Source organism: Megascapheus bottae, chromosome 10, assembly GCF_031878675.1.
Source record: "Megascapheus bottae isolate mThoBot1 chromosome 10, mThoBot2.hap1, whole genome shotgun sequence".
Classification (NCBI taxonomy): Eukaryota; Metazoa; Chordata; class Mammalia; order Rodentia; family Geomyidae; genus Megascapheus; species Megascapheus bottae.
In genome coordinates, this window is record NC_143518.1 from 31,326,586 (window position 1) to 31,340,327 (window position 13,742).

Here is a 13,742-nt window from a genome sequence, read left to right on the forward strand (position 1 = left end):
TGTGTGATAGGGGCTAGAACTCAAGCCCTGGACAAAATCCCTAAACTTTGTTGCTTAAAGTTAATACTCTACCAGTTGAGTGATAGCTTTTCTTTCTCTTTCTTCCTTCCTTCCTTCCTTCCTTCCTTCCTTCCTTCCTTCCTTCCTTCCTTTCTTTCTTTCTTTCTTTCTTTCTTTCTTTCTTTCTTTCTTTCTTTCTTTCTTGTGCTTAATTGAAGATGAAAGTCTCACAGACTTTCCTGTCTAGACTGGCTGTGTGCACAGCAATCCTCAGATCTCAGCCTCTACAGTAGCGGGGCATGGGCCACTGACACTGGGCTTCAAGTTCTTGCTTTGTAACTGTGTAACATTTGACAGATTACTTGATTTCTGTAAAACCTAAATTACTTCAGCTGTTAAATGATAGCAAGCTGGAAGAATGGTTTTGAAAATAACAAACACACATTAGCAAATAGTAGTTGGTAAAAATCATTTCCCTTTTGTTCATGTTTATCTTTTAAATATCACAGAAGTCTGCCATTTCAGGACTAGGCATTCCAAAAGTAAGATCTCCTAACCCCCAAAGGCTATTTACGTATGTATTTATTTATTTAGTGTGTTGCTACTGAAGTTGGTGGAGAAGGGAGGAAGTGTCAGGTTTTTCACTTAAGGCTGGTGTTCTTATACGGGTCTTTGTGCATGCTAGGCAAGCACTCTACCACTAGGCCAAACTCCCAGCCCCAATCCTGGCCTTTTTTAATTAGAGATAAGAGCTTCACAGACTTTCCTGTCTCGGCTGGCTTTGAACTCTAGTTCTAAGATCTCAGCCTCCTGAATAACTAGGATTATGAATATGGGGCCTCTGCACTTGGACAAATCTCAATAAACGTAAACATAAATCAATAAAGGGTGAGCAAATTAAGTAGAGGTACTCACTAGACACTACGTTGAAATGGAACTCTACAACTTATTGTGAGGACTGGAGGGAAAAACTGGGAGAGACAAAAAAATGCACTCATTACCTCATTTATGTGGTTCTAACACCTCTCTACCTCTCCTTTATAATAACAATTTAAATTTTTAATAGTCAGCAGTTGGCTAGAAGGGAGGAAATTAGGAATTAGGAACAGAAATGAGTAAATGCACAAAGAAAAGATTGAGAATTTTAAAAGTACTGGTCTGGGAATGTGGCTTAGTAGTAGGGGGCTTCCCTAGCTTGCATAAAGCCCTCACTACCACATAAACAGAAAAACCCAGAAGTAGATCTGTGGCTCAAGTGGTAGAGTACTGGTCTTGAGCAAAGGAAGCTCAGGGACAGCTCCCAGGCCCAGAGTTCAAGCCCTACAACCAACAGCAACAACAACAAAAAAAAGAGTCTCACTAGGATTTCTGCCTACCTTTTATTCAAAGTGCAATCCTCAGAACTTAGTCTCCTGAGTAGCTAGAATGACGGGCTTGAGCCATCAGGGCCTGGATCAGGTTATAATTTCTAACGTGATTCTACACAATGAACTCTAAGTCAAGAATTCATTTATCTTGCCTAGCCAGCTACAAGTATTCAATAAAAGTGAGCTTTGGATCCCTGGTTTGTTAATTGTGCTCTAAGCTGGTCATTTTCATTCTATTAGTTGTAGTCGCAGAGGTCAAAAGTGTGTGTGTGAGTGTGTGTGTGTGTGTGTGTGCGTTTGCATGTGCGCACACAAGTGCACATGTGTGTACTGGGACTTAAACTCAGGGTCTAGGCATATTCCTTCCACATTCTTGTTCAAGGTTCACCCTCTACCACTAGAGCCACAGTCCTACTTCCAGCTTCATCGGTGTGTGTGTGTGTGTGTGTGTGTGTGTGTGTGTGTGTGTGTGTGTGTGTGTGTGTGTGTATGGGAAGGGAGTTGTTAACTAGATAACTTTCCTGCCCAGGCTGGCTTTAAACCACAGTCTTCCAGCATAAGCCACTGGCAGCTGGCTTTAATTCAGGGCTTTTGTGCAAACTAATACAGAGGTTCTGTGTATCTTCTTGTTAGCAGTCCCCACTCTCTATTTATTCTTCTTTGAAGCATCACTACAACATAATAGCAAACAGCATCCTCCCTTTCTTTGGGAGCCTTGGTCCCACATGTTTTTGAAAGGTCTGAAATACTGCACCTGCTACAGCATTTCCCTTTATCAGCATTCTCCAGTGGTGCCATTTCTCCAGGTCACAGGTGAAGTCTTCAGTAACTCAGCCACCACCATGTGCAATGCCCAACTCCCCAACCTAGACAGCATTAATTCTCTCCCCCCATATCTCCCCCCCCCTCTCTCTCTCTCTCTCTCTCTCTCTCTCTCTCTCTCTCTCTCTCTCTTTCTCTCCCTCCCTCCCTCTCTCTCTCTCTCTCTCTCTCTCTCTCTCTCTCTCTCTCTCTCTCTCTCTCTCTCTCTCTCTCTCTCTCTCTCTCTCTCTGCCACTTCTGGGACTTGAACTCAGGGCCAGGGCACTGTCCCTGAGCTTCTTTTGCGCAAGGCTAGTATGCCACCACTTGATCTCAGCACCATTTTCAGCTTTATTTATTTTTAGGTTTAGTGAGGAATCGAACCCAGGGCTTCATGCATGCTAAGTGAACAGTCTAACCCTAAGATACATTCCTATCCTGGCAGCATTCTCTTACATGCTTATTAGTAGGTGAGCCACTTCTAAATTCCCATTTTGTCATTGATTTTGTCAGATCACTTCAAGTACCTTTATTAGTCTGTACCTTCCATGAAACAGATGCCACCAGGTGTTAATGACTCATTCCTGTAATCCTAGCTACTCAGGAGGCTGAGATCCAAGGATCAATGTTCACAGTTGGAGCAGGAAAGTCCCTGAGACTCTCAGCTTCAATTAACCAGCACACAGCCAAAAGTGGGAAGTTGTGGCTCAAATGATGGACCACTAGCCATGAGCTTTGAGTTTCAGCCCCAGAAATGTCTGTAATGGGAATTAGAAAGGGAGAGTTAAGCAAGATTAGGTAAAAGTATAGGTTATTGTGCAAACTAAGGCTGAGCAAGTCTTTTGGCAGTCTGCAAGTTAAAGTTGTTGACAATCACAAGAACCACATGGCACCCAGGAATGTGCTTGACCAACTACTCCACCACAGTTCTTCAGTCATTTTTACGGGCAGGGAGTGGCCTATGGGAAGGAGAGCCAATGAGGAATTAGCAGTTGATGGCCCAGCAAATTAGCTTGGAATCTTGATCTTATGTCTACTAGAGACATTTGTCTTTACTGGCCACCACACAATAAAAGGATTCCTTCCTTTCTTTCCCTCCCTCCCTCCCCTCCCTTTCCTGACCTTCTCCTTCCTTCCTTCCTTCCTTCCTTTCCTTTTTTCCTCTCTTCCTTCCTTCCTTCCTTCCTTCATTTATTTATTTATTTATTTATTTATTTATTTATTTATTTATTTATTTTGCCAGTCCTGGGTTTGAGCTCAGGGCCTGAGCACTGTCCTTGGGCTTTCTCAAAGCTAGAACTCTACCACTTGAGCCACAGCGCCACTTCCAGCTTTTTCTATGTATGTTGTATCGAGGAATTGAACCTGGGTCTTCATGCATGCTAGGCAAGCACTATACCACTAGGCCAAACTCATGGCCTGTTCTTTTTTTTTTTTTTTTTTTTTTTGCCAGTCCTGGGGCTTGAACTCAGGACCTGGACACTATTCCTGAGCTTCTTTTCCTCAAGACTAAGAATCTACCACTTGAGCCACAGCACCACTTCAGTTCTTTCTATGTATGAGATACTGAGGAATCTAACACAGGGCTTCATGCATGGTAGGCAAGCATTCTACCACTAAACTACATTCCTAGCCCAGTAAGAGGATTTCAAGTACTGAAATCTCCAACTAAAATCTCCAATTGTCAACTTTTTTTTCATTTTTTTCTACTTTTTTTTTTCTCTCAGTTCTGGAGCTTGAAGTCAAGGACTAGGTGTTGTCTCTGAGCTTTTACACTCAAGGCTAGCACTCTACCACTTTGAGCCATGTGCTACTTCAGGTATTCTGGTGGTTAATTGTAGCTAGAGACATATGGGGTTTCCTGCCCAGACTAGCTTCAAGCCACGATCCTCAGATCTCAGCCTCTTGAGTAGCTAGGATTATAGACATGAACCACAGGAGCCCAGCTCCTTCCAAATATTGCAGTTAATTTCTTTGTGTGCTTGATGGTTTTTTTCCTCCCCATTGAGGCAGAGTTGTTCTGAGTAGCCCAGGTACATATAGAACTTTCTGTCTACCTCCTGCTTCAGCTTCCTCACTCAGTGTTGTAATTACAGGTGTGTGTGACCACGCCCTGCTCTTTGCTCTTTGAGGCTCTTCTGTTATGTATATATGCATTTATAATTGTTACTTTTTATTTTGATGTATTGATTCAGCCATGAAGTGTTCCAATTTGTCTTCAGTAATACACTATGTTCTAAAGTCTACTTATGGATTGGGGATGTGGCTGAGTAATAGAGTACTTGTGCAGCAATGTAAGAGCTGGGGTGTCCATCCAAGCACTAAGCGGGGAAGGAAGGTGGGAGGGAAAGAAGGGGTGAGAGATGGAAAGAAGACCTGTTTTGTCGACTATTTATAGAGTGTATAAATTTTCATTTTTCCATTTTGATCAGTTTGAGCTTATAGACCTAAAAATATGAAAACGTGTCTCATGTTAGCAATGCATAACCAGATCTTGTTCTAGAGGGTACTGGGGCATGAACTCACTGCCTGGGCAAGGTCTCTTTGCTTCTTCGATCAAAGTTAGTGCTCTGCCACTTGAGTTGTAGTTCCACTTCTGCCTTTTTGCTGGTTAATTGGAGATAAGAGTCTCATAGACTTTCCTGCCCCAGCTTTGAATAGCAATTTTTAGATCTCAGCCTTCTAAGTAGCTAGATTACAGGAGGGATCCACTAGATTATTACTGTTATTTTTACTATGTTTTTATGTACAAATGCCAGGCTTCCTATTCAGCTTGCTTAGCTGACACTATACCACTGAGTTACGTCTCCAGCCTGGCATTTTACTAGTTAATTGAATATAAAAGTCTCAAGCTTTTCTGCCTAGCTTCAAACCTCAATTGTTCCTCTATGTCTCAGCTTCCTAAGTAGCTAGAATTACAGGTATGAGCCAACAGTAACCAGCACCATACTACTTTTTTTTTTTTTTAAATCAGTTGTGGGGCTTGAACTCAGAGCCTGGGTACTGTCCCTGTGCTTTTTTGCTCAAAGCTAGTGCTCTACCACTTTGAGACCCAGTACCACTTCCAAAAATGTGCCCAGAATAAGTGAGTTATATGGAGCACAGTATAATTTACCCATTGGTTCCAGGAGCATTTGGCTGTGATGGTCTATAAGGATTAGGACTGGCTGGTGTGCACAGCAGTCTTTGTGCACTTCATCAAGTAAGACTTCTCTGTTGCAACATCTGAGTACTTCTTTATGTTGAGCTTTACAACATTGAACTGACTTTTTATTATTTCCTCATTGGCCCTAGTTAAAAAAAAAAAAAAACAACCAGTAGAGATAGAATCAACCTTAAGGCTGCAGTCAGAGGTAAATACTGATAATACTCTACTTTTCCAGATGCACTTCCTTTGCACCTTGCTCCTGCTCTCTCTCTACATCTCTCTCAGTCTCTTTCTCTCTCTTCCCTCCTCCCTCTCCCTCTCTTCTAAGACAGTGAGGCTCGTTCCTCATTCTCTTGTATGCTTTAATGCCAGGAATGTACAAACACACCTGCCTCTCTTAATATTCGTTTGTTTATTCATTTGGTGGCACTTAGGCTTGAACTCAGGGCCTCACACTTGCTGAGCTGTATCCCTCTAGACACACTTTTAGCCCTTTTTTGGCTTTAGGTTATTTTTTCAATAGGCTTTCTCATTATTCCCTGGGCTGGCTTCAGATCACTACCTTCTAAGTAGCTGGGATTGGGATTAAAGTAGTCAGCTATGCTATCAACTCCCCTCCCACCATTGCTTTATATTTATAGACTAATCACCTAGAATTCTCCCTGGGAACATCAAGATAGTTAGCTCTTTTCATTCTTATGCAAATCCTGACAGATCTCTTCGAATACCCTGGTTTGTCTCAAACCTTACATTCATCCCTTCCCTGATAATTGCCAACATCAAGTTACAGAATTTAGACAAATGCCAGAAATCTGAATTAGTTCAGAAGAACCGAAGTGGCTCAGAAGAGACTCCAGAAAAAAAAAAAAAGACAAAAGAAAGAAATCCAATTCTTTCTATATCAGACAGATGTATCTCAAATAGTTCAAAGTGAGCATTAAGAAGAAAGGGAAAGGGCCGGGAATTTGGCCTAGTGGTTAAAGTGCTTGCCTAGCATGCATGAAGACCCGGGTTCAATTCCTCGGTACCACATACATAGATAAAAGCCAGAAGTGCTGCTGAGGCTCAAGTGGTAGAGCTCTAGCCTTGAGAAAGTCCAAGGACAGTGCTCAGGCCCTAAGCTCAAGCCCACGACTGGCAAAAAAAAAAAAAAAAAAGAAAAAAGGGAAAGGAAAGGCACTCTTAATTCAGCTAGAATTTACCCAGGGTCATGATTAGGGGCCACAGAGTTTAAAAACTTATTTCTCTGAATATTTGCTAAAAGCAGCTCATGATGATCTGAAATGGAAGTCAGGCACTTCAAATGAATGTGATTTTGGAAGGTGAGAATGTGTGCGTGTGTGTGTGTGTGTGTGTGTGTGTGTGTGTGTGTGTGTGTGTGTGGTGGGGGAGGGTCATGGGGCTTGAATTTAGCCTCTTGGCACTAAAATTTTGAACCTCAGGTTCACTTCCTGGCTTTTTTTTTTTTTTTTTGCCAGTCCTGGGCTTAAGCTCAGGGCCTGAGCACTGTCCTTGGACTTTCTCAAGGCTAGAGCTCTACCACTTGAGCCTCAGCACCATTTCTGGCTTTTTTCTATGTATGTGGTACTGAGGAATCGAACTCGGGTCTTCATGCATGCTAGGCAAGCACTTTAACCACTAGGCCAAATTCCCGGCCCACTTCCTGGCTTTTTATTCACTGATTGGTTGGTGGTTAATTGGAGATAAGTGACTCCTGGGGACTTTTCTGCTCTAGCTAGCTCTAAACCATGATCCTCAGATCTCAGCCTCCTGAGCAGCTAGGATTACACGTATGTGCCAGCAGTGCTGGGAAGTGGTTGGTATGTGATCCTAGCTCTGACACATGGAAGATGTAACCAAGCCAGGCACCAGTGACCAATACCTATAATCCTAGCTACTCAGGACGCTGAGATCTGCGGATTGTTAGGAAAATGGAGGCGAATGGAAAAGAAATAGGTTGGACTCAATCCTCAACTGGCAAGAACGGTTTATTGAACAGCAAGGGGCCCAGGATTAGAGGTTGGGCCCAGGACTGGATTTTGGGATAGGCTTACATAAAGATTAACAAGGAAGTAGAAAACAGAAAACGGGTTATGGTCTCTTGGAGGACCAAGGAAATGTAGTTGGCTTGGACCACAGTGGAATGCTCCAGCTTGGGTGTGGTGGCTATTATCTTCTGGGGGCCATGGTCAGAATGAACTGCCTGTGGACAAGCATGTGACCTGGTGCTTTGCTTGACCCTGGGGAATAAGGCAGGACTCAATCCTCAAGGATCACAGTTCAAAGCCAGCTGGGTCAGGAAAGTCCATGACACTCTTGTGGATTTGTGTTTGTTTCGTGCTGAACTCAGGGTCTGGGTACTGTCCCTGAAGTTTTGTACTCAAGTCTAATCCTCTATCACTTTGAGCCACACTATTTCTGGTGTTAAATAGAGATAAGAGTCTCTGAACTTTCCTGCTCTGGCTGGCTTTGAACCTTGATCCACAGATCTCAGTCTACTGAGCTAGGATGAGAGGCATGAGCCACTGACATCTGATATCCATGAAACTTTTCCTTCCAGTTAACCACCAGAAAAGCCAGAAGTGGATAGTATGACTCAAGTGGTAGAGTGCAAGCCGTGGGCCATATGTTGAAGCCAAAGGACACACACACACACACACACACACACACACACACATTCACACAAATGTAAAGTTCTAAGCCAGAGGCCTAACTCCAGGACTTTCAACATGTGATGACCAATCACTCCCACATCTACTAATTAGGCAGAATGGTGAAGAGCAGAAAAAGGAGATTTATTATGTAATCCCTCTGTGAAAAATAGATTTGAACTTGAGGTTTAAATAGAGTAAGAACTGTGGTAGGTAGAGATGTGCATATTACTAAGAAGCCCCAGTGAAAGGTGTGGTCCTCTCTACCATTATCTCCAGCTTGTTTAGGTGGTATCTTGTTTCAATAAAGACCCTGTAATCTAAAAAAGTAGTTTTGATTATTGTCACAAGATGTTTATATAAGACCCTGCATTCCTGAAATCCAAGGTGACCTCAAAAGACAATGATATACAGCAAGAGACAATGCAAAATGCAGACAGCATACTGAGTGGTTTTCTTTTGTGCTGGTACTGGGGCTTGAAGTCAGGGCCTGGGCACACTCTTAGCCTATTGCTCAAGGCTGGTGCTCTACCACTTGAGCTACAGCTTCATTTCCAGCTTTTTGTTGGCTAATTGGACTTTTCTTCCCTGGCTGGCTTTGAACTGTGATCCTTTGATCTCTGGCTAGGGTTCTACTTGGTCCACAACACCACTTCTAGCTTTATCTAAGTAGTTTATTGGAGATAAAGGTCTCATGGACTCTTTGCCCAGGCTTGCTTTGAACCACAATCCTCAGATCTTCTTGGGTATCTAAGATTACAGGGGTGAAGCACCAGCATTTAGCAGCAAAAAGCAACCCCTAAGCTCCACTTAGGTTATGCCTCTTCTTCCAGTGGAGGTTGATGCCTGGGCAATATTGGGGAAGTGTGAAAGCCTAGGAGAAGACATTACAGGTGCATTAAGACTAGCTGGCTCCAACTATTTCTTCTATTTTCCAACCTACCATCCCTCACCTCAAATTGTTTAAAAAAAAAAAAGTGCTAGGAGATAGCAGAAAAGTGAGCTTCAAGATTTCATGATGACCAGTTTCTTTGTTGTTTTTGTTAGTTGTAGAGCTTGAACTGAGGGCCCGGGTGCTGTCCCTGAACATCTTTTTGCTCAGATCTAGTACTTTACCACTTCCATTGCACCACTTCCAGTTTTATGGGGATTAGTTGGAGTTAAGAGTCTCAAGCACTTTCCTGCCTAGGCTGGCTTTAAACCATGATCCTCAGAGTTCAGCCTACTGAATAGTTAGGATTACAGAAGTGAGCTACCAGCACCCAGCAGAGAAAGATACTGCTAAATAATTTCACCTTCCATTGTCCTGGGCTTCATTCCTTGAATTCCTTAGACAAGAACTGCAGAAGGCAGCATTAGCCAGTCCACAATGAAGATGCAACACTGACAGGCATTGTCTGCCACTGAAATACAATACTGGCAAATGTGGCCTGCTACAGGGCTGGAACCCTAGCAGTCTCTACCAGTTGTACAGCCAGAAAGGCTGGAGTGCGAGAATGGATGTGTGGGCTCCACAAACAGCAAAATAAATCTGTACAAAATAGGGTCTCAAAACGCAGCCCAGGCTAGCCTTGAACTATTGATTCCCTTGTTGATCTTCCAGGATACTGGGACTATAGGTGTGAGTCATCACATTGGTTTAAGATTTCTTTTTTTTTTTTTTTTTTGCCAGCCCTAGGGCTTGAAGGCAGTGACTGGGCACTGTTTTTGAGCTTTTTTTCCCTCAAGGTTAGCTCTCTTCCATTTGAGCCACAGCTCCACTTTCAGCTTTTTGCCTGTTAATTGGGGATAAAAGTCTTACAGACTTTCCTGCCTGGGCTGGCTTTGAACCAAAATGATCAGATCTCAGCTCCCTAAGTAGCTAGTATTACAGATATGAGCCCAGTTCAAGATTTCTTTAATATCTGCTTAATATGAATGAAGATCTAATGAATTTTCTCATTGAATTCTATTGTCTTTCTAAACTTTTACAGTCCAGAACATAGCCCCACTTTTTTTTTTTTCCAGTACTGGGGCTTTCACTCAGGGCCTGAGCACTGTCCTTGAGCTTTCTCAAGGCTAGCACTTTACTACTTGAGCCATAGCATGACTTCTGGCCTTTTCTGTATAGGTGGTACCAAAAAATTGAACCCAAGGCTTCATGCATGTTAGGCAAGCACTCTATGACTAGGCCAAACTCCTGGCCCAGCCTCTCTTTTTCCTTCATAAAATTAACTTTTTGAGGAAATTATGACTATTTACTCACAGAATGTCTCACATTCTGAATCTAGTTTTCTTCCTGGTAGCATTAACTAGTAACCTTATCCTCTGTATTTCCTGAAAACTAGAAGGTCTGAAGTCTAGATTAAATTCAAATGAAAATAAGCTTTGCAAGACTTTTGTTATAGGGATTGTTCTGTACTTCATAAAGTATCTTATCAGAAGGCTCATATATAAGCAGGATACCAGTCCTTTGCATATGTAATTCTAGCTACTCAGAAGGCTGAGATCAGAAGGATCACAATTTGAGGCCAGCCCTGGCATACATGTGAGATCGCTTCTCAACAAATGGCTGGACCTGGTGGCATGGTGGCACATGCTGTCATCCTAACTACTTGGAAGGCTAAGATTGGGAGAATCATAGTTCCAGTCCAGCCCAGGCAAAAAGTCTGCAAGACTCTATTTCAACTGAAGAATCGGAGTGAATTGTTGCGCATCTGTTATCCTCTCTGTGGCAGGAAGTAGGAAAGAGAAGGATTGCAGTCCAGTTTGTGTCCAGGCAGAAAGTGAAATCTTATCTCAAAAGCAACCAGTGCAAGCAAGTGGTTGGAGGTTTAACTTAACAACAGAGTGCCTGCCTACCAAGTGTGAGGCCCTGAATTCAAATTCTAGTGCCACCAAATAAGAAAGGCACATAATGTCAGGTGTTGTATGGTAAATTAAAGCTTTTAATGACTGCCTTAAGTTATTCAATAATACCATGCTGACATATATTTAAGTGATTTTTTTTTTTGCTTGTTGTTTTCTTGTGGTAGAGAATCCAAGGTCAAAGCCTCTTGAAAGTAGTCAAGCATTCTGCTACTGAGGTACTTCTTTAATCTCAATTAGGTGGTTTCTAACTTACATTGCTATTATGAATTATGTTGCAATGACAACCTTTAAAGTACAAGGGTATATATATATATTTTATATGTGGGAATGTCTCTTCAGGGTAATGTCCTGCAAGTTGATTTGCATGTATTAGATAATGCCAATTTCCCTGCATGGCATTATGCAATTTTTTTTTTTTTTGCCAGTCCTGGGCTTGAGGTCAGGGCCTGAGCAATGTCCTTGGACTTTCTCAAGGCTAGAGCTCTACCACTTGAGCCTCAGCACCGCTTCCAGCTTTTTTCTATGTATGTGGTACCAAGGAATCGAACCCGGGTCTTCATGCATGCTAGGCAAGCACTTTAACCACTAGGCCAAACTCCTGGCCCGGCATTATGCAATTTTGCATTGTCACCAGTGATATCTGAGAGTTCCTTGATGGTTTACAGCTATGATCACTGGATGTATTATTAAAGTTTAGGCTTTCTGACAATTTGAAAATGAGACAAATAATAGATGGTAGAGATAACTCATAGATGAGAAATAGTGTCCTAGTGGTGTGTGTGTATGCTGGTTCTAGGGCTTGAACTCAGAGCCTGGGAGCTCTCCCTTAGTATTTTTGCCCCAAATTAGCACTCTTCCACTTAATCCATAGCTCCTCTCAGCGGTTTTTCTGCCCTAGCTGGTTTTGAATGTGATCCTCAGGTCTCAGCCTCCTATATAACTAAGCTTAGCGGTGTGAACCACAGGTGATTTGCAATAGTGTTATTTTAAGTGGAATTTTTCTAGCTAACTACATATCTTGAGCATTCATGGTTTTTCCTCAATGATGGTCTTCTTGGGGCCACACACATATACATGGAAATCAAGAGTCAACTGTGGGGGTTTTCTTACTGTTGTTTTTTGTTGGTCATGGGGTTTGAACTCTAGGCCTGGGTGTTGTCCCTGAGCTCTTCAGCTCAAGGCTACTGCCCTACACCTTGAGCCACAGCACCACTTCCGCTTTTCTAGTGGTTAATAGGAGATAAGAGTCTCACAGACTTTTGTGCCCAGGGTGGCTTTGAACCGGAATCCTCAAATCTCAGCCTCCTGAGATTACAGGCGTGAGCCACAGCACCCAGCTCAATTGTGTGTGGGTTTTTTGTTGTTGTTGTTGTTGTTGTTTTGCCAGTCCTGGGGCTTGAACTCAGGGCCTGAGCACTTGAGCCACATCATCACTTCCATCTTTTTCTACATATGTGATGCTGAGGAATCAAACCCAGGTCTTCATGCATGCTAGACAAGTACTCTATCACTAGGCCAAATTCCCAGCTAAATTGTGTTTTGTATGGTGAAGAAACTAGATAAATAACTACATGTTGAAACTTAGATGATACACAAAATGTGGCTCACGCCTGTTATCCTAGAGTCTTAGGCAGTTGAGATCTGAAGATTGAGGTTCAACGTCAGCCTGGGCAGGAAAGTCTGTGAGGTACAATGAACTACCAGAAAACTTGAAGTGGCACTGTGGCTCAAAGTAGTAGAGCACAATCCTTGAGTGAAAAAGCTCAGGGACAGGCTGAGAATGTAGTTTAGTGGTAGAGTATTCACTACTATGGAGAAAGGTATGGTAGTGAGAGTGCAGAAAAAAATTCCAAAAAGAAAATGGGGATGGGGATGTTGCTCAAGTGGTTAAGTTGCCTGCCCATCATGTGTGAATTCAAACTTCAGTACTGAAAAACAAAAATGGAACCAGGATAGATAATGGCTTTTACAAAAGAGATAAAAAAAGATTGGCAAAGATGAAGCTTAGTTTGTATTTATGGATTTGTTCTCCCATGAGACACACTAGAAACACTAGAATAATTTTCAACATTTTTCTCCCTCTCTAGTCTCTAAACTATGTCAAATTAATAACCCCTTTCATTGCTTTCCCTATTCGTTTCTCCTTTCAATAATGACACCTCAGTTTTTGCTCTTCTTTCTGAATATCTACACTTCAGTAATACTCTGCTAACCTGCCATCCAGCCTGAATTATACTTTCAAATTAACTTCCTAAGGTATCACTTGGATCATGTTATATTTTTACGCCCAAATTTTCAAAGAAACCACTCTCACTGTCTTCTGAGTAAAGTTGGAACTTTCTTGCATTTCTCTGCAATTCAGTCATACATTTTTTTAAAGTTTCTATATACAAAATCATGCTCTTCAGTCATTAATAAATATTTTCTATAGCACCTTCATTTGAAGGCACTTGTTTAAGCTAGTGATAAGATCTCTCAGTTAACTCTCCAAGAGGCATATCAGCATCAGATCAGATCTCAGAAAGGAAATCTGGGTGTTTTATCTGAAGTAGCTAATTGGCCTCTCTCCATGTTTAAAAGCCATGGAAGGAATTATTCTCATGAGGTTCAAGACAAAACACTGAAGGAAAAAAAAAAGAGAGAATCATGTTGAAAGGAAGGAGAGAAGTCTACCTAGTTGTGCAGAGAGCATAGGAGAAAGAAAAAGTGGACTGTTTCCCACTGTGGAAAATGAAATGTCCCTGGGCTTTAGTGGTATGCTTGCATATACAGCATCTTCACTTCACTCCTTTTTACATGTATTTGTAGTACCCTCTATAAACAATGGATTTATGCTGTAATTTGAGAGACTGAGCTCCTGAATAGGCCCAGCATGAGGGATATGAAGCTATGGACATTCAGGTGTTGTTTAGGGTATTTATAGCC